Below are 8,272 nucleotides of genomic sequence, written 5' to 3'. Positions count from 1 at the left end.
ATCACGTCTGCTGTTTTTCACTTGACCCCCTCTTGACCCATCCTTAGTTCTTCCATCAATTGTCCTCCCTGTCCTTGCAGATTTGGTTTGACTGGTTCTTGATACGTTTGGTTGGACAGGCTCTTGTGGGTAACTAGCGATGTAGGTAAAGATAATAGTTTCCTTGTAGGCGCAGGACTTTCCTTCAACATTCTTCTCAATGGGGCGGCTTGGTCAGGTGGTTTTTCGATCCTTGCCGGCTGAGTGATCTCTTTTGGCTCAGCTGGTCGTGGCGGCTTACAGAAATCCATAATTGCCCTTTCGATGACTTGATCATCCATTTCCTCAGTCATCGTTGCATCGAACCATTCAGCTGCTTCCTTCTTAAGCTGTTCGTCTTCAATGGAGTCAGTGGTCGGTTTTTTGAAGAGTTCCTTTCCTAGATACTTTTGCTCCCAATGTCTGATAGTATCTACTGATTGTATGCTCTCACTGTCCTGTGGCTTTCTTACAGCTTTATCAATGTCAAATGTAAGCTGTTCTCCATTAAAACCCAGATTCATCGTCCCATGGCGGACGTCGATGACTGTGCTGGCTGTAGATAGGAATGGCCTTCCCAAAAGGACTCCGGTAGACTCCTCCGCTCCTGGCTCATCTTCATGACGAAGAAGTCGGCGGGGTACCTGAATTTGTTGACCTTGACGATTTCATCTTGCAGAATTCCCTCTGGGTGAATGCAAGACCCGTTTGCTAGCTGTATCATCATACTGGTTTTGACGAGCTTAGCTTCTCCCAGCTTTTCGTATATAGAATACGACATAATATTGATGGAAGCCCCTAGGTCGCACATTGTGTGCTCCATTTGAATGTCTCTGATGGAAATTGGGAGTGTGAACACTCATGGGTCAGTTTTCTTTGGTGGAAGATCACTAAGTTGGATCACCACGGCTACATTTTCTGCTTCGACCATCCTTCTTTTCTCAATGACTTGTTCAAGGGCACTAGACTCTCTTTCTTTGTGACTTGATCGAAGGAGCTGGACTCAGGGCCTTCTTCATGATTAGGTCCATTTGTGGGTACTGGAGAACTCGCAGATGGGCTTTGATAAAATTTTTGTGATGTTAGAGATACTCTATTGACATTCTCTCGCCCAGGTGGTGGCAGCACTGTAACCGGATTTTTTCTTTCATTTCCCCTCAGCTCGCCCAGTGACATGGAGACCTGAGATAACTGCTTTGTAAGCATATCTAGTGCAGCCCTCTGTTCTCTCTGGGCTTCTTGTATTTCTCGCATTGCATCATGGGTCTGATGTGGGATCATCATATCTCCTGGACCTTCATTTTGCTGTTTGTTATACCTCTGATTAAAACGACCTCCTCTATGGCCTTATTGATAGTAGCCGGAAGGTCCATACTGTTCTGGCTGGTTCTGGGGAAAATGATTCTGTTGGTTCCCTTGGAAATACTGGTTTCCTCTTTGGTACTGTGGGACATAAATTACCACTTGATTATTTGGCTGTCTTCCCTGGCTGTTTGGCTGAGGGCCTTGGTGTTGGTACCCCCAATTTCCTTCATGTTGTTGGCTTGACCAGTTGGGCTGTCCTCCACTGGACCAGTTTCCTTGAGGTCCATTTGACCATCCTGTCTGACTTTCCTGCATTCTGTTCCCTCCAGTGTTTGGTCTATCCTGGATCCGAGCAGGCCAGTTGGACTGCCCTTCAGAAGGTTGCATCTGCTGTGTTGAGGGTTGTGGTGGCTGGCTTTGGTTCTGGTCAGTCCATCGAAAGTTTGGGTGATCTCTCCATGGGGAGTCTCTTTGCTTTTCCTGGATCCAGTTGCCATTTGCGTTCCAGTGGCCAACGACATTTCCTTGGGGCAGCGGCTCTACCTCAGGGGGAACCCGCAATAGTAGTAGTGATGCTCTTCTGGCGGAGGCGGTGGTGGCGCATACTGCGTCTCTGTCGGTGCAGGGGGTGGAGGCGGTCTGGCTTTCTCCACTGCCTCAAGCAACTTCTTTTCCATTAGCTCAAATCGAGCATCCAACTTTTCATCATTGCGTGCCTCTGCTACATGCACTGCCCCTTTTCTATACTGCCCTCGGGACATCTCATACGAGCGCTTAGCCTCGATAAGCCTTTCCAGGATGTTTTTGGCTTGGCTGAATGGGGTCTTTGAGAAATCCCCTTGGGCTGCGAGGTTTAGATCATTCTTACTATCGACTGTCAGTTCACCATAGAAGATCGAATAGATCTCCTGCTCCCCCAGCTTGTGGTTGGGGCATGCTCGAAGCAGCCCTTGGAATCTATCCCAATACTGGCCGAAGGGCTCATCGTACTCCTGTCTGGCTTCTGTAATCTCCCTCTTGAGGGCACTTGTCTTTGACGCGACAAAGAAACGATCTAGGAAGATCATTCGGAACTCGGCCCATGATTTGATGGACCCTTCTGGCAGTCTCGATAGCCATACTCCAGCATCACCCTTCAGGACGAAGGGGATAGCTTTTAGCCTATAGTTCTCAGACATAGATCCAGCCAGTATAGGCTGGATATCACAGTATCGGCAAAATTCCTCCAGGAAGGCGTACGGACACTCTTTTGAAAGACCATAAAAATGGGACAAAACGGCCAGTATTCCTGACTTTATCGTGATGGTCCGCATCCCAGGAGTAACAGCAATGGCATGTGTGGGCTCCTTCTCATCATGAGCGCGCAGAGAGCCAATTCCTGAGTCGTCGGCGACGAGGGCCATCTCTGCTTTTGCTTGTTCAAGTGGTGGTGGTTTAGGTTGCATGTTCTGCTCCCCTTCTTCTTCGCTAGTCAGTTGGTCAACGGCTGCTACTGCTGCTAGTGCGGCTCTGTAACGAGTGGTAACGACGCCGGCTTCCTGGACGCTCCAATGAGAGTTAGTGCCTTTGTATATAAGAGGGTGATTCCAGTGGCTGCCGCAGTGGTACCTTCTCATCAGCAGAAGAAAAAACAAATGAGAAAAAAAAGAACAAAATTATATACACCTATGCGCTACACACAAACATAAAATAACACCATGCTTCCTCAGCAACTGCGCCATTTTGGAAGGACCTCGAGAGGTAGCGCGAATAGAGTGTGGATCAAGTTATATGGAAGATAACCGAACCGGTTGGATCAGTTAGCAAATGTCGTTGCCACTTGATCAATGCAATCTCGCCCCCACTCGTTTCCTACCAAAGTAATTTATAAACTCCTAATTTTGCACTACTTTAACAGTAAAGCGGTATGTTCGGGGTCGATGCCACAGAGAAGCTAGTGTATCAAGTGTGTGAGTAGTGAACAGGGGGTTGGCTGCTGCCACGCTTTAACTTACTACTGATTTACTCTAGACATAATTTAACTTACTAACTTGATCAAGGAAATTTTAACTACTGGGTCAAGTGAATTTCAGATTGGAATGAAAATTAACTACGTGAAACAGTAAACACCACGATGAAAACGAAAGCAACTTTGATTAAAACTAAACTCAGAATAATACAGTGAGAAATTTAAACTAAGCTAACACTTCGGAAAATACGAAAGCAAGTAAAGCCGAGGAGATCCTCGGCGGGAAACTTAAGAATACGCCGACAGATATCAAGTATTCTGCAGCGCTCCTTCGATCACCCTTTCTAACTAAGCATTACTTTATCTAAGCTATCTAGAGAACTGAACTAAACTAGAGAGCTAAACTAAACTAAACTTAACTAAAGACGGAAAGTAAAGGATCCGATCTCCTTAATGTGGTGGCACATCCTCTATTTATAGGCACGACCTCCAGCTGTATAACGATCTTGGCTGGGAATATTCACTCACGCTGAGTGTGACCGACTCATCGATTGCTATGTGCTCTCCTTCTAGAACGACGACGTTTTTCGGTAACAGATTCATGACTCAGCTTCGTCCTTGTGTCTCATATATCAGCACGTGTCCTCTTCTAGAACGTTGTTCTTGCTAACAGAATGATGCGCACCATCAGCTCATTGCCTCGCGTGTCCTTCTTCTGGAAGCCTGTGGTCCCCTCCTTGCCTGCTTGGTTACTCCCCTTGATCAACTCCCCCGATTTCTAGCCTCTTTTCACCTATGGTACTTGCTTGATCAGTTTGGCGTTGTTGCCTTGGTCAAGCGACATTCCTGCACATTTAACACTTGCTTTGCGCGATAAACCGATCAAGTAGCGTACATTTTACCCCTAAACTGATGCATGAAATGAGTTGGGTAGTTCAACTCGTGCGGCCTCAACTAGGGTGATGCATATGCAATAACCTTGCCATTCTGCATCAGCACGCATCCGAGTCTGACCTTTGATGCATCTGTATACCCTATGTAATCTGTTCCCGGTTCAGGCACAACTATAACTGGTGCGGTGGTCAACTTTTTCTTTAACAGCTGAAAACTTGCTTCACATTTTAGTGTCCAATCGACCTTAACTCCTTTCTTGAGTTGCTGAGTCATTGGCCTTGCTATCTTGGAAAATCCCTCAATAAATCTTCGGTAGTATCCAGGCAATCCTACGAAACTCTAAATTTCATTGGGTGTCGTTAGAGACTGCCAGCATTGTACTGCTTCCACTTTGGCAAGATCTACTCGGATCCCTTCTGCCGTACTATGTGTCCAAGGAAATTTACTTCGTTATGCTAGAACTCACACTTGCTAAACTTAGCATAGAGCTTTTCGGCTCTCAACGTCTCCAAAGTGGTCCTTAAATGTTTCTCGTGTTCCTTCTCGTTCTTTGAGTAGATGAGCACATCGTCTATAAAGACTAGGACGAACTTGTCCAGGTATGGGTGGAACACATGGTTCATTAGATCCATGAACACAACTGGGGAATTTGTAAGCCCAAGAGGCATTACAGTGAACTTGAAATGGCCATATCTGGTGCGGAAGGCAGTCTTGGGTATATCATCCGGTCGGACATTCAGCTGGTGATAACCTGATCTCAAGTCCATTTTCGAGAATACATCGGCTCCTTGCAGTTGGTCAAAGAGGTCGTAAATCCTCGGTAGAGGGTACTTGTTCTTGTAGGTCAACTTGTTCCACTCTCGGTAGTCGATACACATTCTCAATGTCTCATCTTTCTTCTTCACGAAGAGTACTGGTGCGCCCCATGGCAATACACTGGGTCGGATGAAACCCATCACTACTAGTTCTTGTAACTGGATCTTAAGTTCTCCTATCTCATTAAGCGCCATTCTATATAGTGATTGAGATGATGTGGCTGATCCAAGCCATCCATTGATTAATTTATTTTTTCTGACTAGTGAAGCCATTCCTCATCTTAGATTTCATCGTCAAATACTGAGTTCTCTAATGCTTGCATCGATCATAATTGTAGCCATTGAGGTAGCGGGTTGACCTCGTAACCTCTCGCTTAGCTGGGGTAGTCTACTTTTCACAGTCTTTAGAATACTTTTGTTCTTGTCGCGATCCATTTTGTCATGATTTTGTACGGACTTCGTTTTACTTATGATTATCTTTGAATATTGAAATAGTATAGGGGTGTTGGATTCTTTTCTCTAAACATTGCTGGTTTCTTGCCCTTTTTGGTTCGACTGGAAGATTTGTGGTAAGATAATTTAGCATGGCTTTCCAAAAGATCTAGATCTCATGTCTAGGATTAACACAAAATTCTATCGCCAGTTCCTTTCTGGGCCGCTTAATTGGGGGTGTGGTTTAACATATCTTAAAATACTTCTTCACCTTTGTTGTTAACGTTTGCCCTTGTTCCATGTTGTAGGACTCCATATCCGTTTCTTCGCGAGAACTCTTTAAAGAATTTTATTTTGACTTTTCTCTTTTGTAGCAGGGATGGTGAGGGCAGTGGTGCTATCACGTGTTCTTTTTCTTGAATGTCTCTACAACTTGTGGCTCTTCTTGACCACCTCTCGGGCGAATCCCTCTGGTTGATGTAATTAGTTTAGTCAAACATAAACTACGAATGTACTCGAATTTTCTCCAAGATTTTCATTACATAACCATGATTGAGTCTTCGTTCCTGTGGCTTACTTATCTTACTCGGAATAAGCATTTCGATCGATCAAACATTTATATATATATGGTCCTGTACATCATCAAAAGTCATTTGATCCATGTATATTACTTCAACTTTTCTCTTATTCTTAAGGTTAGTTACCCATCTACGAAGCATAATATTCGATCTTTTACCAACTCGTTACAAGTGGTACATAGATTTGAAATATGTAACATTTCGTGTTGTCAGTTATGTCGACGCTTCTAGTTGGTGTATCATTTTCTGTCCGTGTGTCAAAAGAGATTTATTTATCATATGTATCTGAAAGGAATTAAGGCGATGCCTTTCCCGTAGCCTTGTGTCAAGAACTCGATGTTTAATATAACCGTCTTACCTTGGATAGGAATTATCACACAAAAGAAGTATGACTGAAAATTTGAAGGGCTCCAGAATACCCAATGGGACAAGAATAACATCTCTTGTTCAATTCATATGAATTTTCATCATCAAAGTGTGACAATTGACCTTGAAGGCAGGTACTGAGTTCAATTGAGTTTATCATGTTCATTCAAAGAACTACGTAGCTCAACTGGTTTCAGATAAACCAATAGAAGTTGAGGCTCACTCCTGATGGGAGCTCGAAAGAATATGAGGTAGGTCATGAAAGCTGGATGTAATGAATTAACTGTAAATTTCCATAGTAGACTGCCAAATAGGACAGTACAGTTGTCCAATTAAATTGAAAGGATCTGAGCATCAAGGATAATGGTTCAAACATGTCACCGCCTGAGATGATCAACCGCAAAAAATTTAGGAACATATGCGATTGCAATGAAGGAACATCGATCATGTTTCAAAGACATCTTGATATGGAATAACGAAATTACATCAATGATTTCATAGGTTCGTTAAAGGCACTACACCGAAATGAACTATTTAGAAAAAAATTCAGCTAGATCAAACCCCTTAGGGAAAAAGTACAATATGCTTGCCTTAACTTCAAGTTGCAGAAAGAAAAAAAAATTTTGAGACTAGAAATAATACATGTAGCGGAACTGAGATAGAATAATTTCACCTTTGTAAGAAAGATATCGCCACAACATGATTACAAAACAGAGAGGTGAACAAAAGTTCCAAAACAATATGAAATTCTCTGAGGAAAATATTTAAATGGCGTGATTATTTTGGAGGTCATAAATGTAAGCATCATAAGAATGAAATTTTATTGCATGAGTCCAAGAAATCGGGATATAGATCTTACATATATTGTGGTTCAAAGGAGACAACAACAAATAACGATGCTTGAAACATAGGAGTATTCCAATTTTGGGAACTGAAACCGAGTCACCACTTTCGTGGGAAAAAAATGAAAGTGGAGTATTACTTGCAAAAACGTGAGTCAATCAAAAGTCTTAATAGACGACAGGGCACCATTGTTGAGGAGGTTCAGTAAATGTGCGAGGGGTGGGATTATCCTGAAGGTCATAAATATAAGCAACTTAGAATTGAAGGTTTACGACTGGAGCTTACAAGGTCAAAACATTACTCATTATGAACGATGAGTTAGAGGACTGCAGGCAATAAGCTGCAAGTGAGTCATAACTTGCATAGAAAAGAAAATACTGACGTGTTACTTGCAAAATTGCGAGTAAATCTGAAGTCTTAAATGGACAAGTGTACTGTCGTTTAGAAGGATTCTTAGCAAAATTTATAGGAATCAAAGTAAGTACTGTTGATCGTAATCATTGGTTCCGGCCATGTGACACTTTGTTTGTTCTAATGGAGCTCGGACATGGTAAATGCATCCTAGGAAACCATACATTCTAAGATGGGATTTCTCGTGCCGTTAAAACTAATGACTGCTCTTGAAGATCATACTTTCATATTGTTCTCGATAAGTCAGAACGCTCATTCTTGTAAAATGTTGCATTCTCCATCGTGGTTCACAGCGTGTTGTAAGAATTGTTTCTGGGTCGCGTAGCCACTGTTGACTTGCTACGCAGAATTGGATCACTTAATTAGATCGCGGGCACAATCTCCTTTCATGTAAGGATACATCTCATTTGGTTATGACTGGGTTATCATAAAGACATTGGGAACTTCATCATTAAAATGCTCAAGAGACATAAGGGGTTTACCCTAACTTTTATCGCTTAGAAGAGCAGTAAGGAAGTCATCAATTGAGTTCACACTCACTGTGTGCGATTCACACATAGTGATTTTTCATGCATTTTTGTGCTCGATGAGTAAACGGTTGCCGTGAATCTACCGTTCCATTGTTTCCCGGCTTTGTTTCTTCGATTTGCTGCGTTTTTCTC

The sequence above is a fragment of the Salvia splendens genome, chromosome 2 (assembly GCF_004379255.2).
Source record: "Salvia splendens isolate huo1 chromosome 2, SspV2, whole genome shotgun sequence".
In the NCBI taxonomy this organism is placed as follows: Eukaryota; Viridiplantae; Streptophyta; class Magnoliopsida; order Lamiales; family Lamiaceae; genus Salvia; species Salvia splendens.
This window is presented reverse-complemented; position numbering follows the sequence as displayed.